Here is a 10,581-nt window from a genome sequence, read left to right as displayed (position 1 = left end):
ATGTTTTTGTTTTAATATATAGACTCTTGCCCACTTTTTAATTTAACATCAACCATTTCTTCTTTCTTCCTTCTATCTCTGGTTTGGTAAATGTATTTTCCCGACTTGCAATTCCTGTACGTCAATCCAACAAATGTTTATCCAATACCTTCAAAATGCTAGGCATTATATTAAATGCTAGAAAAATAGTTGTGAATAAGATAAAACAGATCTGGCCATGTACAGCTCACAGTCTAATTAGGCAGAAGACCAATGAACAAGTAATTACACAGCTAAAGAATGTTAAGAAATGGAAAGTACTTAAAATACCTGCAATAATGTTCATTGACTGAATAAATGAAGAAATAAATTAACCATTAACACCTTTTCTCCAAAGCCTCCGTGGAGACAAGAGGCACAGTTCCTTTATTTTCAGCTTCTCTCACTGCTTTGGGTTCCTATTGGTCTTTATGCCTGTGAAAGAGAAGTTGGATAATTAACTAGCTAAAAATAAGGGTTTATACTTAATGCCCATGGAAGATGACTGGAAAGGAACTTGGCAAAATGAAAACAGTTGCATTTGGTGGTAAGATTGTGGCTTATTTTATTCTTTTCCTTGTTATTAAAATATTGATTGTACAATACATTAAAACTGAAAATAGAAAGGACATGTTTGTATGTATGTTAACCTTTTTTTTTTTTTTTCATTTCATAAAGGAAGTGATAGTGCATTTCCTTCACAATACCAATACCTTATTAGGGTCCATTGGGATTGACTAATGTCATTTTCCTTCCTTTTTCTGCCTTATGTGAACAAGCCACTGTGACACTAGTTTCTGGTATTTGGTTTACAAAGGTCTATATTGCCAAACAACTCTGTTTTAAATATTATCTTTGCTTCATATTCATACCTGATAGTCTTCTCTGAGGGTACCAATCAAAGGTCAAGACCTTTTTCACAACATCACTGATCTTCCTTGAAAATCCATGGAGAGTGGATAGATCAGATAGTGGAGTGGTAACTGAAGAAATAAAGAGGAAGTTGCTCAGGACAGAAGATAAAAACATGAGACAAAGGAAACAAACTACTCTTGGATAGGGTGCTTCTGAGGCTAGGATTCTTCCCAGGGAAGACCACGCTGCGGATCTACTGCTGCATAAGGAGCCATGCCAAAAGTGAGTGGCTAACAACAACAACAGCAGCCACATTTTTGCCTACAATTCTCCAAATTAGGCAGGATTTGGGCAGGGTGCTCCTCTTTGTCCCATGTAGTCTTGGCTAGGATGGCTCACCTGGGCTGGAGGATCTCATATGTTTTCACTTACCTGTCTGGAGCTCCAGCTAGTGTGGCTGAAATGGCCCAGGATGTCTGGGACTGTTTCTCTTCTTATGGCTTCTCTGTTGAGCAGAATAGATGGACTCTTTTATACTGTGTCTCAGAGGGCTTCAAAAAGAATGAAAGTACAAGTTGCAATGCTTCACAAAGCTTGGTGCAATATTACTTCTGTTCCATTCTTTTGGACAAAGCAAGGTCATCCCAGATTTAAGAGAAAGGAAAATAAACTACACTTCTAGAGGAGAGGCCAGCACTCATGTAGGAATAGGAGGGGTTGCTGGTGACCATCTTAGCATATAATCTATCACACACTCTGTGTCACCCTCAGTAATACCCACTAAACATCCACAACAATCACAAAGATTACAGTGCAGAGGGGAGATTAATGTCAAAATGTTGTGAAGGCATATAAACATGAAGTTTTCCTGCTTATCTTTAAGATTACAACAACTACTACAAATAAAAGGTGTAAAATATGTTAATCTTAACAAATTGTGTTAGCAGTAAGTTGCTCAGTTGTGTCCAACTCTGCAACCCCATGGACCCCATGTAGCCCACCAGGCTCCTCTGTCCATGGGATTCTTCAGGCAGGAATACTGGAGTGGGTTGCCATTCCCTTCTCCAGGGGATCTTCCCGACCCAGGGATCGAACCCAGGTCTCCCATGCAGGCAGATTCTTTACTGTCTGAGCCACCAGGGAAACCTGCCAAGTTACAAGTTATCACATAAAATCATTCGATACATCAGCCTGCAATGTTGGCGTCATTTCTTAGAACTGGAAACAAAACGAAGCTTGTTTCTTTGTCATATCTTCTCCTTTAGCCTATATTTTATTTGAAACTTACATGTATTTATGTATTTGTTTATCTGGTTTATCTAATTTGTTTTGGTTCAGCATATATATTCTTATAAGGTGTCCTAATTCCGTGAGGCAGATATTTAGATAAACAGTTCACAGATATATCAATAGATAAATATTGCAAATATATAAATAGATAAATAAATATGTCATTATTTATTTATCTTAAGTCTGATTGATGGAGGTTAAGTGACTTGATCAATATTACATGTTTAGTGCAAAACAGAACCTAACCTGGTGCTTAACTTTTCTGGACCTGAGAGAGCTAAAATAGTAAACTCCTAATTGTATTCTCTATTTTAGGGTTTCTTAAACCCCTGGGTTATACCAGGCACACATGATTATTAAAGAGAAAACTGAATACCACAACTAGTTTTATAAAGTATTATCTTATTTCAACTTGAGTTTACTTGTTTGTAGGCTTTTTGATGATGGCCATTCTGACTGATGTGAGGTGATATCTCACTGTAGTTTTGATTTGCATTTCTCTAATAACGAGTGATGTTGAGCATCTTTTCATATGTTTGTTAGCCATTTGTATGTCTTCTTTGGAGAAATGTTTGCTTAGGTATTTTCCCCACTTTTTGAATGGATTGTTTGTTTTTCTGGTTTTGACTTGTATGAACTGCTTATATATTTTGGAAGTTAATCCTTTATCAGTTGTTTCCTTTGCTATTCTCCCATTCTAAGGGTTGTCTTTTCACTTGTTTAGTTTCCTTTGCTGTGTAAAAGCTTTTAAGTTTAATTAGGTCCCTCTTGTTTATTTTTGTTTTTATTTCTATTACTCTAGGAGGTGGGTCATGGAGGATCTTGCTTTGATTTGTCATCAAGTATTTTGCCTATGTTTTCCTCTAAGAGTTTTATAGTTTCTGGTCTTACATTTTAGGTCTTTAATCCATTTTAAGTTTATCTTTGTGACGGTATTAGGAAGTATTCTAATTTCATTCTTTACATGTAGCTGTCCACTTATTGCCACTTATTATAGCACCACTTATTGAAGAGGCTATCTCTGCCCCACTGTATATTCTTGCCTCCTTTGTCAAAAATAAGGTACCCATAGGTGCATGGGTTTATCTCTGGCATCTCTATCTTGTTCCATTTGTATATATTTCTGTTTTTGTGAGTTTACTTGAATTAAATTCAGTAAATACCTATGATGTGATCACTTTGCCCCAGGTACTGATCTGGGTGCATGGAGCCCTTCAGTGAACAAAACATATTCCTGCCTGTAAGGAACTCACTTTCTAAAAATGCCATCATGTGAACAGGGGGAAAAAAATCATTTTATTGTGAGGAAAAAAGATTTACAAAATGAGATTGTTCAGGAGATTGAACAGGATGGTAGCAACTTTTTTCTTTTTGAAGTTTTTGTCTAAAAGAGTTGAACTCTGGCATTCTCTCCTTGAGAGAGGAATCTGTGTGAGCGTTACCTCTGGCAGTATCTCTCTCAGCCTTGAACTCCTCTGGGCATTCAAATTATAGCAATAATTTTTACATAGACACACAATTCATAACCTAGAGGTTTCTTCATTTCTCCTACTGCTATCCTTTTAGGTAGTCTGAGAAAATAGACTCCAGTGTTTCATGGATGACCTTTTATTTTATTCTTATACTTCACAGTTGAACACAGATATAGACTGAAGTTCAATAAACATCCATTTGAGGCCATGGATCTGCCACTTAGGGGATATCTCCTATCATCTCACAATTTTATTTATCACTGTTTTCCACTCATTATAAAATTAGAAGGGCAAATCCAATAAAATCTCCACATAACAGGACAAATAAAAATTGTTGCCAGCCCAGAAGTACCTCCATTTCAAAGTTCAAATTCTTTCTCATTGTTTGACAAATAAAAGTATAAAATAAGCTCAGAACTGTCACTTTAGGAGTGTCAATGTACAATGTATGTAATTTCACACACTGAAAAGATATGAATATGAAAACTTGAGAACAACTTTTATGAGAACAGCTCAATGTCTCGGAATTTTTAAAAATCAGCAAAGAAGGCCAGACAGATACTATAAAATTACATCTAATAATGCAGAGGAGCACAAAACAAAAGCCAAATAAGAGATATGAAGACTAAGCTGATGGATGGGGCAGGAAACAGGATGTTTTGATGCAGATGATGTACTAGGTGTTTGAAAGCATTGAATCTTCCCTACAACACAGTTTTACAGATTAGAATGTTGACTGAAACACGTAAGTAGTTAAGAAACTTGCATACTGACACATGATTATAAAGACATACATCTAGTTTATCTAACTTTAAAGCTCAAGCAATTAATATTAAAACTGATTAACAATTCAAAATGCAAAGAATCCAACTGAATATTTTCCAGGTCCTTCTAGTTTTGCATAAGGCTTTGATGAAACAACAAAGGAACTTACTTGGAATTAAAAATACTTGAGTTTGAACCTGGATTCTGCTATTTCCTACTGGCAGCACTGGGAACAAGTCAGTTTCATTTCTTAAAAATTGAAAGATAATATCTACTGCTTATGGACCCTGTAGGCTTAAATATGGAGAAGGCAATGGCAAGCCATTCCAGTCTTCTTGCCTGGAGAATCCCATGGACAGCAGAGCCTGGCGAGCTACAGTCCACGGGGTTGCAAAGAGTCAGACATGACTGGGTGACTAACACACACACACAAACACACAGGCTTAAAAAAGATACGTCAAAGAACTGGCAAAGAGAAGGCTCCAGTGAATGAATACAAGGTGGACATGGCATGATTGTTATTTCCACTCTATCTGAGGCTGGAAACAATAGAAACAATAGTTACCCCAGTCTAGTTCTTACATGCTCACAGGCTCAAGAAGGAGCTTGAAATAGTTTGCTAAATGAGGTTTGGGAATTCTTTGTGGATTTCAATTACCCATCCTCTTGCTGGACCTCATTAGCACGCATAATTGAAAACTGACTCTGTATATAATAAGGACAACTGGAACCTCTAGTTCATAGGCAGTTACTTTGGTGTTACTCATTCCCTATTCTGTCAAAACCCACCAGCAGCCATCCCTCAAACACACAACCTCAGAAGCTGGGGAGAAAGAACCAAGTTCTTCCAGTACGACATTTCCTATGAAGTTAGCCTACATGGAGGTTTCTGTTTCACACCATATTTTTGTAATATGTGGATAAATGGCAGTACATAAAGTCTTACAGACTTTCCTTAGTGCATGCATTTTTTACAGAGGATAGCATTATCGGCAGAGGTGAAAACTGGTTCATAGTAAGTGAGAAAAACCAGATACTACAATGGTTTGTGGCTCTTCTCTGTACATAAATAGATATATTACATATCTACAGTATTAAATGTTCATGGGAAGGGGACAATTAGGGGGAAAAAAGACTGAGAAATGCAGCCTTAGAGAAAAACATTAAGTTCTCTAGCTCAGGTTTTTATTCCAGAAGGAAGACAGGATACTGGACTGTTCTTGGTGCTCCATTCTATGACAGCAATGTCAGGGGTTCCAGTTCATCATGACAGTGGTTAAAGAGAAGGGTTCTGAAGCAGTCTGCTCGGTTTGAAGCAGAGTTCAACCATTCAGAGCTGTGTGATCTTAGCTAATTAGCTAACCCCTCTCTCTCTCTCTTTTTTCTTTTAATTTGTAAAATGACTATTGTAATACATGATACTTACAATTGTATGAGGGATACAAGACCCAGCCTATATTTATAAAGAGTCAGCAGAAGCCACTCCCACCTTTGTGCCCTTTAATCCATATCCTCTAGGTGGCCAAATCCAGGCCACTATAATAGTCTTTTTTAACTTTGAGGATTTTGAAAAATATAGAATACATAGAAATAGAATATAGAAAAGAACAGATGTAATATGTATTTCCACAACATGAAAAGTTAACTTACATTAGCATTTTATCATATTTTTTTAGTCTTTTTTTAATTCATAAAAATTTTCAATTACACAAGTAATACGTATATACATACTCCATTCTGTCCTTTCTATACCTCCAGACCTATCATTGTGAAGCAAAATTTTTACAAATGCCTACTGCCTGTAAGGTATAATTAAGTGGATTGCCATTACCTTCTCCAGGAGATCTTGACCCAGGGATTGAACATGGGTCTCCTGCATTGCAGGTGGATTTTTTTACTGTCTGAGCCATCTGGAAAGCCACAATTTTCTTAGAGACATTCTTATTTATGTTTTTATTTAGTTTTGGCTGTGCTGAGTCTTCATTGCTATGCAGGCCTTTCTCTGGTTGTGGCGAGCCGGGCTACTCTCCAGTTGCGGTGCTCGGGCTTCTCATTGCAGTGGAGTTTCTTGTTGTGGAGCACGAGCTCTAGGTGCACGGGCTTCAGTACTTGTGGCATGCAGGCTCAGCAGTTGTGGCACATGGCTTTAGTTGCTCTGAAGCATGTGGAATCTTCCCAGACCAGGGATCAGCCCCGTGGTCACTGCATTGGTGGGCAGGTTCTTGTTCACTGTGCCACCAAGGAAGTCTGAGATAGTCTTTCTAAATGGGTAGCTTGAGAGACTAGCCATCCTGCAAAGCATAATTTTCTCCCCAGACAAGGTAAATGTCTTCATTCAGGTTAAAACCCAAGTGACATTTTCTCCATGAATGGAAACAATATTTCTTGGGCACCTACTGTGTGGGAGATGTTTTAAAATTGAGAATAGAACTGTAGCATCAGGGCCCAGAAGTCAGCTTTTCAAATTGAAAATTTGGGTGGTTGGAATGAGTGGATTAAATTGGTCTCCATCCTTGAGGTGGCATTCCAGATGTTTCTCACAGATGGTAATGAATAACCTTCTTCCCCTATTAATAACAGACCCAGTGGCAGAATTTGCAGATGACTCAGTTCTTTTGTCTTTAGCATGTAAATTTCAGCAAAGGGAGATGTGAGCTGCTGGGTTAGGATTAGACCTGGGAACCAAACTGGTTTGCACTGTGGCCCGGCGGCCCAGTAGTGGTGAATTTTGCCCTCACAAATGCCTAGGAGGCAAAGGAGTGAAAGTCTTGAGTCTTGAATGAGGCAGCCCTATGAAGCTGGCATCATCTGGGTTCCTTGCACACTAGGCTGTGACCCAAGGGACTTGAATCTTAAGGAGATAGCAAAGCAGTGTCTGTCCTCAACTGTGGTTATCTACTTTAAAAATGAAAATAAACATTTTAAATGTTTGGATATAGTCCACTAAATTGTAATTATTAATATTAGTAATGATAATAACAATATTGCCTATCATATATCAAGTGCTTCTCAAAGGTCAGGCCCAGCATTAGGCTACTCTCACAACGGCACTGGAGGAGGAGAATCTGGAGGAGACGTCTCCATGTTACAAGTCAGACCTAGTTATATTCACTCACTCGCTCCCTTACCAACTGAACATTTTCTGAGCCTTTTCTATGTGGTAGGCCCTGTGCTGGTGCCTCAAAGAATTCACCATTTACCACAACGAACAAGGGGAAACCCAATTAACTAAAAGTCCTATTTTAATTTGCTTCCTTGCAATTGGCAGAGAAAAAGGTGGTCCCTAAACCAGACAGGAAATGCTGTATAGTACTGGCTTTTCACAGGAAAAGACCCTAATGAAGAAAATAAAGATTGAGGGCAGAAGAAGAGGGCGACAAAGGATGTGATGGTTGGATGGTATCACTGCCTCAGTGGGCACATATTTGAGCAAACTCTGAGAGACAGTGAAGGACAAGGAAGCTCAGTGTGCTGCAGAGTCAGATATGACTTAGTGACTGAACACACACTGGTTTTTCAGCACGTGTCAAAAGAAAAAGGTCTCGTTAAATTTGCTTCCACTTCCAAATAAATCCTGAGGTGGGAGGGAATGGCATGGAGAATATATGAAACTAAACAGAGACACTGCAGAGGAGAAGAAAACCCCAGTGTAGTGCTCTTCCCTCTTCTCCAGAGTTCTTTCCCTGGTATCTGACCTAGTGGTAGGTGCTAACCTATCCTAGAACAGTACTTTGTAAAGCACTTACTTGTCTGTCTCCAACAGACTAAATAAATCGTAGTCAGACTCCTAAGAGTCCGAGGGTATCTTATTTTTTTCCCCCAGTACCTGGAGCACTTTCAATAGCTCATTGAATTTGATTAAAATGAACAGATGAATGAATGGATGCACAGGTTTCTCTTGGGCGATTCTCCTGTGCACCTAAGTATGGACACACAGACTTATACAGATGACCAAACAAACAAAAAATCACATAAATTCACATATATTCCCAGAGAGATGGGAACACTGTTCTTACTACTGAAGTCCTCCCTTTGCTGGCCCAGCCATCTCATGGGCTATCTCTTCCATCCGTACTCCTCTCTCAAGGGCAGTTCTACAAGCTCAGTCCTTTTCCACTACCAGCACCATTCAAGCTTCCCTCTGTTAGCCAACACAGAGATAGTGAGCTACCTGACAAGATGACCTAACAGTATGCCTAGAATAAGACTTCAGCAGCTTCTAGAAGTTCTGGTGTTTTGACTCTATATGACCCTAGAAGGGATTTTTGCCCAGCATTTGTTGTCTATTAAGAGAAACTCCTACTTGGGGAAATTTTCATCTGGATGGGAGAGAGAATAGCAGACTCCTGAAAGAGAGGCTCAGATGGGACCCAGATCTGAAGCCTGCTGTGCTCCTCAGTGTTCAGGAGTGTGTTCAGGTAGGTGTGAGGGAGCAGAGGAGCTAACTCTGCAGTGCATCTTTGATGTCCTAGACATTGTGCTAGATGCTTGGATGAGACAGCTTCATCCACACATCATGAAAATGAATGTTGCTATATGGGTGCTATGATTCTCATTTTGCTAATGAGGAAGCTAAGGCTGAGAATGGAAGGAACTTGCCCAAGAGTGACAGTTAAGAACTGACCATCTGAGGAACTATTCAGATTCATAATATTGGGGTCATTAGATAAGTGATAAGTTTTCTTCTGGGTAGCTCGACTGGTAAAGAATAAGCCCGCAATGCAGGAGACCCTGGTTTGATTCCTAGGTCAGGAAGTTCCCCTGGAGAAGGGATAGGCTATTCACTCCAGTGTTCCTGGGCTTCCCTGGTGGCTCAGATGGTAAAGAATCCACCAGCAATGCAGGAGACCTGGGTTTGATCCCTGGGTCTCGAAGATCTCCTGGAGAAAGGAATGGCAACCCATTCCAGTATTCTTGCCTGGAGAATTCCATGGACAGAGGATCCTGGCAAGCTACAGTCCATGGGGCTGCAAAGAGTCAGACACGACTGAGTGACTAAGTATAGCACAGATATTTATTACATACATAAGATACTGTCCTTAGTGGTACTGGGAATTCAAAGATAGAGCATATCCAGTTTTTGACTTTAAAACCTATATATGAGAATATGGGAGAGTAATACAGGTGTATACATCATAATATCTGCAGAAATGCTCTAACAGAAGTATGAGCAAATGTTTTAGAAAGTCAGAAGGAGAAAATATGTCTTAACATGCAGCATTTGAGCTGGGTCTTAAAGGGTGAGTATTTCATTCATATAGGTATATATGAGAGTTCACAGAAAAATTTGACTCAAAACCAATAAGCCCTTGTATGGCTTAATCATGGATGCAAAAGACGACCCCTCCAAAGAGTGTAGAAGATGCAAACCCCAAGATTTAAATTCATCCCCAAAGACAGCCAAAGAGAAAGTAAAGACTCTCATTGCCACAGGCAGTCCCAGCACTAGCAAGGCAATAAGGAAAGCCAGATAAACCCCCTGAGAGCTGGCAATGGTCAGTAAGGTGCCAGCTGCACCCCAGATTCCTGAATTTCTGTTCAACTGATTACCAATTCCCAGGGCCCCCAACATGCAGGTCCAACAATCTGCACCCCTTGGCAGGTGGAAACTCTAAGAGCAAACAGGCTCTTACTAAACACAACCCAAGGTCTCAGGACACAAAACGGGACACATAGGACACAGCAGTGGCCCTGAGAAGGAAAGGAGTAGTCAAAATTGAGTCACCCAAGAGTCAGAATGTCCCCAGACTAGTTCCTTCCAGTACTTTCTTTGTCAGCCTAAAGTTAGAAAAAACAAAGAGAAGCTCTTACCACCCTTTTTCAACTGGACTCCAAGTAGAAATCCAGGATACAGTAAAGAAACCTTACCCTTGCCAGCTTCATCAGAGGTCCTGAGGCTTCAGTATCTGGAGCAAGCTGAAAGTCCCAATATTCCACCCTCCTGGCCAAACTGTCAGGGAGGAAAAACTCATTTTCCACCTCAGTCTCTGGGAGCATGCAAATCAAACTGACAAAAGACAGATTTAGCAAGAGAAAAGACAGGTTTGTATCCATCTAAGTCCAATGCACACGGGAGTTCACACACACACACACACACACACACACATACACACGTAACACAAGGAGATGGTTAAAATTTGAGGCTTTGTACTGCTTTAATAGGGGAAGGGGAGCAGGAGAA

General features: G+C 39.7%; 1 long non-coding RNA gene across 1 annotated transcript in view; it reads left to right on the top strand.

Annotated features, from left to right (window-relative positions):
* Positions 1–904: 904 nt before the first annotated feature.
* The window catches only part of LOC138986077 (uncharacterized), a 50,927-nt gene continuing 41,250 nt past the window's right edge, over positions 905–10,581 (top strand). The window contains exon 1 of the long non-coding RNA XR_011462971.1: positions 905–1,155. This is a non-coding gene — a long non-coding RNA (uncharacterized lncRNA). The remainder of the gene's footprint in view (positions 1,156–10,581) is intronic.

This window comes from Bos mutus, chromosome 3 (assembly GCF_027580195.1).
Source record: "Bos mutus isolate GX-2022 chromosome 3, NWIPB_WYAK_1.1, whole genome shotgun sequence".
Classification (NCBI taxonomy): Eukaryota; Metazoa; Chordata; class Mammalia; order Artiodactyla; family Bovidae; genus Bos; species Bos mutus.
The sequence above is the reverse complement of the archived record's forward strand: the minus strand, read 5'-3'. Positions and strand labels throughout refer to the sequence as shown.